Here is a 16,049-nt window from a genome sequence, read left to right on the forward strand (position 1 = left end):
GCTCCTCAACCAACCAAATCTATTGCTGTACAACCAGCAAAACGCCGTCAACCTAATAAAGGTATAAATCTAACTCCAGCTAAGGCTGAGCTCTACTGCATCACGCAAGTCGAAGAAATCAATGCGAAGCTCCGGCCTAAAGCTACTGATAGTAATGATTTTCAATTTCCCTCGCCTAAAAGAGTTGTTAAAAAACCAGTAGACTCCAGTCAACTTCCTCCTCTACCGACTACCAACAGTTTCTCCTCCTTAGATTCCATGGATGTTGAAAATAATACTGATATTGAAACTAGTAATCCTCCTGAAGCCGTGAATAGTTCCAGCTCATCTTTGAAGAAAATACCACCAATTACCATCAGAAATGATCCTCTCCCATATCAGAAAAGAAGAGAATATGTTGCTAACCTTCTTAAAGGAAAGTTCTTTGCCAAAATGATTAGAAATCATGTTATTCAATTCCATGTTGAAAATGTAGAAGATCATAAAACATTAACTGCAGCCTTAAAAGCCAGCAATGTAGAATATTTTACTCAATCAATTGAAAAAAGTGGAATCCTTACAGTTATTCTGCGACAGTTACCACTGGATACTGATACCAATGAAATTCGTTCAGCCCTTCTTGAACAAGGATACCCCGTATTAAAAATTCTACAACTCACCAAATCCTATAAAACTACTAGGACTTCCGCTAATGGTGTACAGGAAGAAATCTTTGAAAGAAGAAAGATCCCTCTTTTTGCAGTAACACTCACCAATTGCTCTATAGCTCATAATATCTTCAAGAAAGAATTGATTCTTTTTGACCTCCACATCAAGGTAGAGCGTCCCAGAAAATCTCTCACTGCTCCACAGTGTAAAAGATGCCAGCGCACAGGCCATTCCGCAAAAAATTGCAATTTAACACCAAGATGTGTGAAGTGTCCTGGACCGCACGCAACTTCGGAATGCACCATAGTCGAAACTGCTAAGTTTATCTGTGTAAATTGTAGCCAAAACCACACGGCAAACTATAAAGGATGCCCGATGATTAAGAAAAGCAAACGACCTGCTCGACCCAAAGAAGTACTTCCTACCGATATCTCTCAACTAAAAACTTTTCTGGATAAAGAATTTCCTCCTTTACCCACATCTAAAACAATACCTTCCTTCACTCCTGCACCTCAACAAGCAGCAAACTTGAACACTACCCCTACTGTTCAGAACAGAACAGCTAACACTAATACCACATCTAAAACCACTGCACAACTCTTCCAGGCAACTAAACCTAGTCAAACTAAAAATATTCCTCCTTCTTCTAACACTAGCCTTCCTGCCACTAGAGAGGGGGCTACTGCATATCTTTCTACATTCCATCCTTTCCAGCAATACCAAGTCTTATTAACACATATACAGTCTACCTCTATTCTTGACCGCATTATTAATATGCTTCTGGACCTCATTTATCCTCCTGTTTCCTTAGAATCTGTTGTTTACCAACATTTATTTCAAATTAAAATCTAAGTCTCTATCATTTCTTCTCATTCATGTAGATTCTCTCATCCAATCAAAATCATCTACCCCCTTAGTGATAGACTACCTGCATCCAGTTGCCTATCTTTCCCCCTGTATACTGCTTCTATCCCTTCGAGATAGGCCAACTGCATCCAGGTTGCCTATCTACGCCTGCATAGTTGCATCTCCCCCTTTGAGTTAGGCAAACTGCATCCAGGTTGCCTACCTACCCCTGCTTACTAAATTTAATTCTTCCTATTGATTCAGTCGTTATTATTTAAATACTGCATGTCTCCTTCCCTTTCCTTCCAATCTTTATTGATTCTAACTCTTTACCTACCTATCTAATACAAGATATATAATCTTTCTTCCCTTATCACTGTTGTATGCTTCAGAGGCCTCAAACAGTCTACATAAGATTAAGAGACCTGAGTACGGTCGGACAATCTTACTTCATTGCGCTGCTTCTCTAAGGGGAAACAGCGGTCGCAATTCAGCTTGCTTGCTTGCTATACCTCACACAACACATTCTATGCATGAACCGTGAGCAGGACAGACGTGTTTCTGAGCCGTGCGAACTTTCATGATATATTCTCACTTCCTTTTGCTGCCTGGAAGCCCTGCATTAGAACCTGAGTGTTCGCCCGCACTGCTGGGTCACTGGGAGAGGAGACTAGACCCTGAGAGGTCGCTTGCCTCTTCTTTTACATGCAATTTGGCTTTTGGAACCAGTCCTTCTAACCGTTGCCCCTGCAAGACCCGCTACCAGCACCAACAACTCTGCATTGTTGGCAGAGACTGCGCTTCCCGTATTGTCACGGGAGGATCCACCTCACTCCTGGCTCTGAGGAAATCATCAACTTCTCAAATTCTATCACCCACGCGGTGCGCTGTTTCGGGCTTTGTCGTGGGGACACCACTTATAAAAACGATACCTGGCCCGACACAGCGCGCAGCTCGTGGCTTAGGGCCACCTGAGGCGCGGCGGCGCTGCCGTTGTTGTATTACAGGCTAATTCAATCTACACATTACTGATAATAAATCACACAACATGGCTAAATGCGGCAATCAAGCCCCAACAGGAAAAATCCCACCAATCCAGATCAGATCAGATAAAAGGTGGAGGGACCTAAGCTCCTTCATCCAAAAAAATGTCACCAACCAAAATTACGAAATTTCCCCCACTAGAGAAGGTGCTCATGTAGTACTAAAAACACTAGAAGACCATAGTAAGCCCACAGCCGCTCTAGATGCACACAACATAAATTACTTCACCTATGCCACCAAGAAACGCATTGCTCACAAGCAAAGGGTCATTAGGGGATTACCCATGGATATGACCCCTGAAGAGATCATTGAAGATCTCAAGGATAAGGGCTTCACACCTACACACGTTGCACAAATGCACAAGATAACCCCCCAAAGCGAGGGCAAACCAAAGAAAGTGCTCATGCCACTATTCATTGTCACTTACCCAGACACTCAAGACAACACTGACCTACCAAACTTATCACACATACTGAAAATTCCCGTACGCACTGCAGAAAGGCTCCCCCCTACAGAGGCCAACAGGGTTGTTCAATGTTACAATTGTCAGGGGTTTGGCCACTCACGAACAGGGTGTCACATGACCCCGAAATGCGTGAAGTGCGCCGGCCCCCACAAACCTAAGGACTGCACAATAAGCAAACCAGAAGAATTATTGTGCGCCAACTGCGGGGGAAAGGGCCACCCTGCCTCACACAGACAGTGCCCTGAATACATCAAGTATGTCAGCAAACGATTCCCTGCCAAACCCCAGAATACTGAGAAATTTGAAACCGACACCCAGGACACTCAAACAGATACTCCGCACTTGAAACTGATGACAATACCTGCTCAGAGGAGCCTATTAACACAAACTGTAAAAACATGCACTTTGGAGAACAAGACTTCCCGGCACTCCCCGGTCAATCCAACACCACATCTCAGGCCAATACCACGTCTCTAAATTTCAGCAAAGTACTCAACCAGCCCACTAAACGAGACAAACGAACAAAGTCCCAACCTAACACCAGTAGCAAACAAGACAAACCTTCTCACACCGACCCTCCCACCATTACTACCATCACACATACAGACAATAATGCACAAACCACCTCACCAGCCCCCAAACGCACACCTAACGCCACGCCAACTACACCTGCCCACTCAGCTGCTCCAACTATCACAAACCAATTTACAAAACTAAAATTGCCCCTTAACACCCCTGAAGACATCAGATACTTTATAGAAGAAGCTCAAGCGCACATGAACATACTAATCTCCACCACAGTAACAGCCATACAGTCCATACTCAATACACTCTTACAGCTCTCAAACACAATTATAAACAAGCTCCATGGCTAGACTACATGGAATGCTAACGGCCTGAATAACCCTGCAAAGAAGGCCGAACTCAAACACGACATAGACATACTACTAATACAAGAGACAAACTATTCTCCATTCCACAATACATTACATACCGAACAGACAGAGATGGAGATGGCGGTGGCACTTTAATTGCGATTAAAAGGCGCATCGCCCACAACCATATCTATCTCCCCACCACACACACACTAGAAGCCACAGCGATACAGCTAGACGACAGACACCAACTCATTACAATAATATCACCTTACTTACCCCCAGACAAACGCCTTCACACCACAGATTTCGACTTACTCTTAGACTACGAACATGTTATACTGGCTGGCGACCTTAACAGCAAACACACAGACTGGAACAGTAAAACAATAAACCCTCATGGTATCAAACTACGAGAACACAGTATACTTAACAATTACTTCATAACCGCACCACTCGAACCCACATTCTACTGGACCCGCAATGGCATACTCCACTCAGACACCAATGACATCGCACTCCTCAAAAACATCCCCTACAATGCAAAAATAGACACCATGCAACAATTACACTGAGACCACCGACCAGTACTACTTGAACTAGGCATCAAAAAATACCAATGCAATACACGCAAAGTAATCAACACTAACTACATAAACTGGGACACCTACACCTCTCAATTAGAACACCTCCTAAAACTCAACCCCGTAACCCCCCCTCACAACTACCGACGACATTGACACAGCTGTCACCTTATTCACTAACATCTTACTTACAGCAGCAAAAGCCAGCTACACCCCACAGCACACCAAACCCTACACGTTACCGCCACACCTAACACAATTAATACAAGAGAAAAACAGAGCCCGCACCACATTTCAAAGAACACGAACACTACAAAATAAAATTCACTACAACTGCCTACACGCTAAGACTAAAAAAGAATTAACTAAACATATTAATGATACCTGGAACAAAAAACTCTCCGAAATAACCACTAATAATAATAATAATAATAATAATAATAATAATAATAATAATAATAATAATAATAATTACATAAACAACCTCTGGAAAACTACAAAAATATTCACCAGATCTGACCAACCTACCCCCCCACTAACTAAACCAGACGGCACCAAAACAATTTCCGACCTTGAAAAATCTGAACTATTAGCAGACACTTTAAAAGAAAACTTCAAACCCAACACCAATAGAACGAACCCTCAACACGATAACATAGTAACCAACATCATAAACAACTTTCTACATACTCCAAACCACTCACCTGTCCCCCCCTTCAAACCAATTGAAATCAAAAACACAATCAAGAAACTATCAGACAAAAAAGCTCCTGGACAGGACGAGATCCCCGCACCCCTGCTCAAGCACCTCAACTCCGACATGATAAAATTCTTAACACATATTTTCAATGCCATCCTCAATCTCGAATACTTCCCACAACAATGGAAAACAGCCAAAATTATATGCTTCCCTAAGCCAAACAAAGACCCCAAAAACCCAGCCAATTGCAGACCAATCAGCCTACTCAGCATCATCTCTAAAGTATTCGAGAAACTAATCTACTCACGCATCAGAAATACAATATACAACAACCTAATACACGAGCAATTTGGATTCCGACAGAAACACTCCACAACACAACAACTACTACGCGTCACAGAACACATTACACAAGGCTTCCAACACAACCAAGGAACAATAGCAGTATATTTAGACTATAAACAAGCCTTTGACAGAGTACATCACCCCAGCCTCATTTACAAACTAATCAGACCACATCTGCACCCCACTTACACTAAACTTATACAGAATTACCTACTAAATCGCACCTTTTACATCTCAATAAACAACAAAAACTCAACACCAAGAAACATACACGCTGGCGTGCCCCAAGGCAGTATTTTAGGACCAATTCTCTTTCTCCAATACATCAATGATATCCCCCGTACAGATAAAACACTAACAGCTATTTTTGCCGATGACACAGCCATTATGGCCAGAAGCTGGAACCCAGACATTGCCACCCAACGAATACAACAACATCTAAACGAACTCGAACCCTGGCTCACCAAATGGAAAATTGAAGTCAACTTACAAAAAACTAAAGTAGTACACTACACTCGCCGACGCAAACAACCGCAACAACAACTACAACTGTACAACCAAGCCATACAACAAGTCAGCAGCCACAAATACTTAGGGGTCACACTAGACTCACGACTCAACCTACAAGAACACATCACGAACATAATACAACGCGCCAAACGAAACACTCTAATGCTCTACCCACTCATCCACAGGAAAATTGCTCTCCCTCAGAAAAACATCAAACTCATATACACCACATTTATACGCCCCGTCCTTACATACGCATATCCAGCCATTGGCTTTCTACCCATATCCAGCATTAAACGCCTACAGAGAATACAAAACTGGCTTTTACACTTAGCAGTTAAAGACTACACCATACCTACAGTACAACTACACGAGATAACTAAAGTCCCGTACATCCTGGATTACGTACACTCACTAACTACAAACTTCTATAACTCCACACAACAACACGAAAATCCACTAATAAACACACTTGGACAGTATGATCCACAAAGAGCCGACACTATCTACCGACGACCAAAATACATTCTAATAATTAAAGACATACTTACCAACCCTGACTAAACTTTAACAAGTAATAATAATACTCACAAATAACACTATACACAGCAACTAACACACTTACGTTCTAAATACACACAAGATAAGGACTGTTCTTGCAACCTCTGCTCCCACAACGCCCCCACATACCTGCAGCTAGGTCACCTGGGAATGGACCCTGGTCAGCGTAACAACAACATTGCCCCATGTGAAGCCCTTCTAAATAAACTGTCATGCCGCCATTGCTGTTAACTACCATAATTCCACCCGCCAAACACTTATTAACCAGCAACAATGATTAATAAGTAAGCGAACTCATACACGATGCAGCGTTGCAAACCTCCTAACGCAACATCAGCTAGGATTGGATCTCATGGGAAACCAAGCTCCAATCCACATCGTACACTGAACTCACTGTGTCAGCCATTCAAAATTATGTAATTTTTCCCTGGACACTCATACACATACCAATAATTAAACTAATAAGAAGAAACTACACAACTCAGAAATAAACACACTCAACTACATATAAACCAACTTCACATTGCCATACATTAACACTACTCCAATTATTAAACGAGAATAAAACCACACAACGAAATAAATTTCCACAAAACAAGAAACCAGGATAAGGCCACCGAAAGTGTGACCTTATTCTAAAACACAAATCAATACACCTACCAAAGACCGACAGAGGAGCTCCGAAGGAGCACCGGCATCGGTACCTCTCACACCAACTGTCCCTATGAGACAGGTGAACCATACAGAATATACCTCACAGCCACATATTCAGCTCATTCCATGCCTATGCTCTGAGCTGCTAACATCGCCAGAGAGCCCCGTCACCGAGCGTGCACCCCGTCAACCGCTAGGTCCCCCACGTCTCCGGTCAACTTGCTGTTTCTGCGGTACCCTAGTACCGCAACCCTGCCGCCAGGAGCGCTTCACCGGACTGCCTCCCAGCACGAGCCCCGGCTCGCTCGCCGCCAGCTTCACTGAGAGTCGCCCGGCAACGGCCGCCATCTTGGGATTCACAGCGCGGTCCGACTTCTTGGATACCGTCTGGGAGCCGACGTTCTGCGGTCTCCCCTACAGCCATTCACACAGCCATTCAGCCATTCGCATTCGAGATTGATGCTCTGAGCAGTCAAGATTGCCAGAGAAACCAGTACTGAGGAGGCACCCTGTTAGCCGCCAAACCACAGTCGTCTCCCGTCATATGCTTACTCTCGGTACTGCCTAGTACCGCCCTCAGCCGCTTGGAGCGCTTCTCCGTACGCTCTGCCTATGTGAGCCCCTGCTCCCCAGCCGCCAACTGTCCACCGAGTCGCCCGGCAAAGGCCGCCATATTGAAATTTTCAGCGCGGTCCGACTCTCCGGATACTGTCTCGAGGCCACCATTCCGCGGTCTCGCATATCCTCACCAGTCACTCCAGTGAACCAGACCAAGCCAGCTGCGACCAAGAGCCTGCTTTGTGCGGGCAAACGAGCAATTGTCAGAGCCCTTAGTGTGGTCACTGGTTCGAGACTTGTCTCGTTGTGACACGACAAAACTAAACCTGTCTCAACCGTGCCCACTAAGTGAGCGCTAATACGCTGGTTCTCCTCGTGAGTTTGACCACTCCAGTGTTTTAAATAACACCCCTGACTACCCCTAACCTTGTCGGGACCACCCTGGTGGACTGAGTAGCCAGGACACCGACATCCCAATCACATCCCAGTCACACCATCATGGCCCAGAAACCAACCTACCATAAACCACTCCTTATCCGCTCAGATATACCCCATTCACCATATCACCCCATAGTCATCCCCTGCCCGATGTTAGACCACCTACCCCCTGAAGAACAAGTCAACTTCCGTCTTGGCCACCGTAAACTCATCTCCAAAGCCATCCTCAAAGTCACCCCTCACATACAGTACCTACTTGAACTCGACAATGGCTTCACCATCATCTTCTTCAGCAGTCAAGAGGGGTATAAGGCACTATGCGAAAAACTACTATACCATGATATTGACTACAAAGTACTAACTGATCCCACGTTCCCCGAAGACAAGGAAACCCAAACCAAACCCCTCATCAGAAACAAATGCATCCAAACTAACCCTCCCCCACGCACTTACACCAAATACTCTCAAACACGTCTACACTCACCAGACGCCATTCACCAACCTGCACAAACAGACATCTCACTCCCCCCTGACACTGACACTTCACCCACTTCACCTCTTTCCCCCCCACCATCTCCCGAGCCTGAAACTGAGACCGCCTTAATCTCACACTCGGGCACGGACACTCAACACAAGTACACTCAAACTAGGAGGAGGCGTGCCAAGCCTGCTCCTAGGCCAAAAATGACACCAACACACGACACCCACAAAACATCTACTCATGGTTACCATCCCTCACTCATCATACAATGCTTTAATTGCCTCAAGCTGAGCTATCCTGCAGCCTCATGCTCTGATGCCACCCGCTGCAATCGGTGCGGTGGTCCCCACCGCCACACCGTCTGCACGGTGCCTAGGGACCAGGCGAGGTGCGCGAACTGCGAAGGCAGTCACGCTGCCTCATATCCTCGCTGCCCCTACCTAAAGAAGGCAATTAAGGCACATTACAAGAAAGCACAACACCTACATGCACACTCCACTACACCACACCATCCCAGTACCCCGTCCCCCAAACCACCACTTCCTACAATCCCCAGCTATAACCTTACCAACCAGACCGTCCAGGACACCTCCAACCTATTGAGCTTACTACTCCTCAAGCTAATCACAGCCCCGAACCAGCATCCCCCCATGACCATGCCAAGTAATCAGCTAATCATCAGCTAAACCCTGGTCCCCCCCCCAACCAAGAACAACCTCCTGACAACTTACATCTCCCTCGGCTCTCCTTAAAGCACTGGAATCTCAGCGTACCTACCACCGACAGTTAAGCAACATCAGGAGTGGTCACCCAATGGCTGGCTGACCGCCACACTCCATGCTGCCTAACCTCGAGGAACTTAGTACGACCACGGCCACGGACGCAATGCAACACCAGGCGCTCATGCGCCAGGCCACACTCTGGCCAATTATGACTGAGGAATAGTAACTAACCCGATGAATAACACAGTTATCTGCAGGGAACCACCATTCTGACAGGGCATTCAAGACCTTTTAGAGGTCGACAAGCCATAAATTTCACGGTCACTGGGGCTCTGTCCCAGTACCGACGAAAGACGGGTTCGTCGTCGTCGTCGTCGTCGTCGTCGTCATCTGCGGTCTCCCATATTCATTCCAGCTACTCGGCCGCTCGGAAGTCCAGCCGACCCACAGCTAGCCCACAGGGCTGTGGCAAGGATTTGACAGCGGCATAGGTCCTACCCTTCCGAGGGCTAGGCTCAGACTGAATACTTTCGCCCTCCACTCTTGTGAGCGCGCTGTTGTACATCACGTCACTCACCCATAGCCCATGTGACGAATACGGCAGCTCCTATTGGTAGAAACATCTTCCGATTGCTATTGGTCGATTTGAGTTTGACACCTTGAACCACGTGGGACGACCACGTTTTTGACGTTTGTGACATTTTGCTTCACTTTGATTTGGATGCGTATATCTGTTATCTTCGTTTGCGTGTTTGAAGAAAACGTACAAGATATTTGAGGTAAGCATCCTTAAGTAAGTTAATAAGTTGATGATTGATAGTTGCTTCTGTTCCCAAAAATGTATTTTTATTATTTTTGACTGTCACCTTTTTATTACCTTTTTGCATGGTGGTTGATATGATAGTTACATAAGCCTACTTGAAACAGACACCTTAAAATTCAGTTGATGTAATGTTATATTATGTCTGATAAGCCACTATCGTTTTGATAGTATTGATATTAGCAGTAAAAATATAAGCTGATTACAGTGTCCTTAATTATTTTCTTCTATTTCTTTTCATGTCTCAGACCATGCACGAAAAGTGTCAGATCTGTGGAATGTACACAGATAGCGAAGAAAGCCGGCAACAGGGAATCTTGTTTCATCATTTCCCTGTTGCTAGACCTAACATTTGCAGAGAGTGGTTGGACGTTGTGGAGGTCGAACGGTTGTGGCAGCTTCCCATGAAGCAGCTGAGGAACCGCACTGTGTGTTTGGGGCACTTTCGTCACTCCAGCTATCCAGGACCCCTATCAAAGATGCTGTCCCGGAAAGAAGTAAGTAGTTGTTATTATTGTTGTTCACAGTACCGGTACTGTGACCTATCACATTTTCCTGTGATTCATTTCAATTGCTCTCCAGAGGTAATGATCATAAATTCATCAGTGCCAGATGAGGGGGAACCTCGCTTCTCATAATGAAATTTACTATAATGCCTGTCATACCTGAGCTTGCCTTACCTGTAAATTGAAATGTGTACATTTCTTTGAGGCAGAATGTAGCTGAAATACCTAACATTTATTATTAACAAAATAGTGCACACATGTGCAAATGTTATTCCTTGTTATAATCCATCAATGGCTTTACGTTGCCTGTATTGTGAAGGCGAGGTATTTAAATGAGCTCACTATCCTAACTGCCTCTTTATCCGAAAACCATTTGTACCGTTTTGTCCAGGTTAATTTTAAGTTTGTTGTCTTCAGAATATTTTTCAAGGCTGACCATAGTTGCTTGAAGATAATCTTTGTTGTTAGAACCTATATCTAGGTCATCAGCGTATAAGTACAATTTGGTTGCATTAAGAATTATTTCTGTAACGTCTGTTGTGGCGATATTTAATAGAAGCGGACTGATAGATCACCCTGTAATACTCCACCCCACTGTTTAATAGTATCTGAAGTTGTTTTGCCATCATGAATTCCTACTTTATTTTGTGACAAGACATTGTTTAGTATTTACCTGCTTGTTACCATCATGTTTCCTGGATCTGTGTACATAATCTGTTGCACTAGAATTCATACAATGGCGCCTTTCACAAAAACTAAGTCAGTGGTACTGTACTGTTTAGGGTTATATATATCTTTTCCATTGAGTTGTTGATTACTTTGTATCCTTCATCATTTATTAATTATAGTATAATCATTGTCTTTTGATATGGTGTATTAACTCTACAACTTAGGTCACCTCCCAGAACTACAGGCTCTTTATTTTTCACTATTTTGATGGCTTTCATTATGTGCTGAACTGCAGTGTCCACTCTTCATTTAGAGGATGGTTTGAGGTCAGGAGTTCTGGTCAGTGATCTACGTTGACTTGGTGTCTGCACAGGTGACCCTGGGGGTGCTTGGAGTGACTGGGTTGGCTAAGCAGAGGTGAACCAGGCCCATGGGGAGAGGGGATGGGGAATTTCTAACATTTGAATGTACCATTTTGAATTTATTTCCAACATCCTCTCAGCATGTAGGGGATCTTTTCTGGACTCAGTGAATATAAAATGTGCAAGTACAATTAGGTTTTCTTCCTTAAGTTCAACTGAACATGAATGGAGCAAAAACAGTTGTATGACATCTCTCAATACAGTTACTGTTAATGTATTCAAGTGCTTAATATTTAGGTGGACAATATCATATGCTCAATGTAATTTTATTGCTGTTTTGCCTACTGTAAGAACCATAGAGGGACCATAAGAACCATAATACATGTTTATGAATGAATGACATTATGAGATTTGAAAATCAATACCCTGCATTCACTGTAGTAGAGGAGGAAAAAATGGTACCATTCTTATTGTTTTTCCTTGTGCATGTAGGTGTGCCTGAACACGAGTCTGGTCCTCGGCCAAGGCATTCGGCTGCTGTGACTGCTGCCCCCACCACCTGCACTCCTCCTGCCTCTGCTACTACTACTACTACTACTACTATCACCGGTGCTGTTGCTGCCACCACCATCTCCACGCCTGCTGCTACTACGAATAAACCTTTAATGAGTCATCGCTCGTCTGTGCTGACAGTGATATATAACCCTTAGAAAGATATCTTCCCTTCCTGAGTGGATGTCGTTCATTGTAAAGAGTTGTTATTATGAAGAACTATTGAGGTAATTTCTTATTCTCTTCAGCCTGTGGACTGTAATTGTTGTTTCACTAATTGGTATTTATGTGCTCAGTGTTCTCCCTAGGACCTTTCTAATGGGTGCACCACCCTGCCGGTTTTAGAGACCGCTTGACTAAACCTAGATATATGCTAATTACATAATATTATTAATAGGTACACATTTGAGTCATTGGGTACTCCAAATTCACCTATAAATACTGTAAATCTGCCAATTTAAATGATAAATCATTACCATAATTGCATCAGTTACATCAGAGATCAAACGTTTAGCTTGACTACTATGTAGTCGCGAGCAGGGGTCTGGATTAGCGTGGAATCGCATGCGAGCCCTCTATTCCGTATGACATCACAAACCTGTAAGGCAGTCCACATGTCCACAGCAACCAAGTGGGAGGCCTAAGTCCAGTGTTACATGATTTGGAAGGAGCAATAGAACACTAGACGTTCAACGTACTCTGTTATAACTTGTTCATGATAATAACATTCAAATAGTTCAATTGTGCAGTTAATATTTACCTGTCTAATATTATTGTTAACGCCCTGAGGGGAACGAATTGAAATTTATATTCATATTGAAGTTTTACGTAGTATTCCCCGCCCGGCTACTCATTCTTGCCACCCGCCTGACAAACATTTCTGGGGAGAACACTGGTGCTAATGTTATTATTGTTAATTTTACATTCAAATTAAGCAATTTCAGTTTATGAATGCTAATGATTGTTTAGCAATATATTTAATTTTGTATTACAAAAGACCCAACAAGTAGGCTGTGCAGTGTGGTCATGTATCTATGAAATTGCGCTTGGGCAGTGGTGGGTTCGAACCCCTGAAGATGGTTTCCCTTCTTTGCAATAGGCAGGCAGATACTAAGGCCATACCGTAATTAAGGCCACAGTTGCATCCTTCTGAGGCCCATTCCATCGTTGCCATGAATCGGTGTATGAGCCTCATAGGCAAAAAAATGAGATCATTATGAAGCCCAGAACATCATTATAATTGTTCATAAAGGTGGAAAAATGTTAAGTTCATGTTCAGTGTTGTAATTCAAAATATGCCATACATCTGCATGTTTCAGACCCCCATTTGTCTTAATTGCATTCATAATGACTTTTATAAATTCCTGCCCTACATTTGTTATATAATCAAACACTTTATTTAAACTTCATGGGACATGTATTATTATCATTAATATTAGTATTACTATTAATATTATTATAGGGAGATTAAGTACATCATGAAACATATCTGCTAAATGGGAAGTGAAAAACTGTAATGTGGAGTTATTTTCAAGAGCAATGAACCTTTCAAACATGTGGTTTACTGAACTCATAGTCTGTTCCTTTATATGAGATTATCATTTGTATGATAATATTCAAATACTGAAGTGGTAGTGTCGTGTGATATTGTGTGAATGATTTGTGTAAAGAAGTCATAGTTTTGGTTAAGCATCCATTCCTACCAAAGGAGGTTTCACTGAAAATCTTGTATTTTGGAGAACATTTCTCATCAGAACACAGGAAATATATTATGCTCTCTCCTCTCTTATTTGCAGTTTGTATGCACATCCTCCTATACAAAAGTATGTACTGGTATGTATGCAATGTCCAAGTAACTAAATTAATATTTGTGAATTTTGTGATGTTGGTAACCCATTCACTTGATGTGATGGTAACAGTTCTACAAACTTTCCTTATCATAGTATTGGGCAAGTTGGCCGTGCGGTTAGGAGTGCACAGCTGTGAGCTCGCATCCAGGAGATAGTGGGTTCGAACCCCACTGTCGGCAGCCCTGAAAATGGTTTTCTGTGGTTTCCAATTTTCACACCAGGCAAATGCTGGGGCTGTACCTTAATTAAGGCCACAGCTGCTTCCTTCCCATTCCTAGGCCTATCCTGTCTCATCGTCGCCATAAGACCTATCTGTGTCAGTGCAACGTAAAGAAACTAGCCTTATCATAATTGTCCCCCTGTGGGTAGGGGGTGGGCAACCACGCAGCCCTTCATTGAATTTTGGCATTGTTTCCGCTTACTTGTGCCAGGCTCCCCATTTGGTTGGCCGGGTGGAGTGCATGCTGTCAGACCACAGATCAGCCTACTCTGCAACCACCAACATAGATTTCCGCCTTCGATATACAGTAGGTACAAATGGCACTGTCTGAAGTGAGTTTCCACTGTCTTCAACAGGCATTTCGTCTAGATCACAGCAAAGGCCCTTGCACACCATAATGTTGTGGAAGTAGCAGTATATTGTTCATAATACTGTACTAAATTAGCATACAATTCCTTGGACATAGCTCTTAATAGGCGGAGCTATGTTGTGACTTGGCATGGTAATGTTTTGTGCTGGATCAGCTGCCATATTATTGTACGTAGATCCTGATGCTACATATTTCTGTCCATTTATTGGAACTCCTCTCCTGCGGATGGACTGAAAGGAAGCATTATTTGTACCTCCTGCATGTTGTAAGAGGGAACAATCACAGAATCTGTAAGCGCTCTCTTGTCTTTTAAACCCACAAACATATTCATGATTCCATCTTTTTCCATGTAGCAGAAAAATTTAGATACGGTATATCCTACTGTCACATAAAATAGAACATTTTTAAGTATTGTAAATAGTGCAGATCAATGAATACACGGGATGCATACAATTTTGTAGCTTGACATTGTTTATCATCTAAATGCAGATGACTGATTGAATGATATGTTGTGTTTTGGTGCAGTATGTAGAAACAGAGTTTGTGCTATCATGTCTTGGTTTCTTCAAACACTACTCTGCCAGAGATTTGCCATCCTCTAGTAGATGCAAAAGAAGTACAAATCTCAATATTTCTCAGTGTGTGGCCCTAGGTGCCTCTTTTGACAGACTGAAAGATGTATCATATAGTAAGTTCCTTGGGAAAATACAAATGGTGTTGCTGAAAACTTTTGCAATGTCAGTGCAACGTTAGACTGCAATAAGAGAGAAAAGTATTATGTTGTAACTTGTCAGTTCCAGTCTTTCTTTCCTACATGAATGATTTTGTATTTGTGTTGTATTGCATAGTTTTCTGGCTGATGAATATTAATTGATGATTAACACTGCTGAATGTAATGTCATGAGATTATGATATACTATGATCACTAAAACTTTTGTGCAAATTTCTACACAATTTTATACCTGTAACACTGTGGATATTAGGTAGAATATAGCTCCATAAACCAACAGATCATGTTTCATTTCAATTTATCTTTGAATCCTACAAACTCCGTCCTTATCATATGAGTTTCCTTTCATCATTGTGGTTCCTGTGTATGGTTTTCTTTCTTACATTGTATTTATATTTTATTTCCTGCATAAGTGGCATATCTTGATACTATTGACTGTTACGGTTGGCTTAAGTAGTGTTAAAGAGGACTGATGTACGAGGGGATGTTAGTGTCTATTTCTGTCATAGGTCTTAATCTGAGATAGGGATTGCCAATC

Source organism: Anabrus simplex, chromosome 3 (assembly GCF_040414725.1).
Source record: "Anabrus simplex isolate iqAnaSimp1 chromosome 3, ASM4041472v1, whole genome shotgun sequence".
Classification (NCBI taxonomy): domain Eukaryota; kingdom Metazoa; phylum Arthropoda; class Insecta; order Orthoptera; family Tettigoniidae; genus Anabrus; species Anabrus simplex.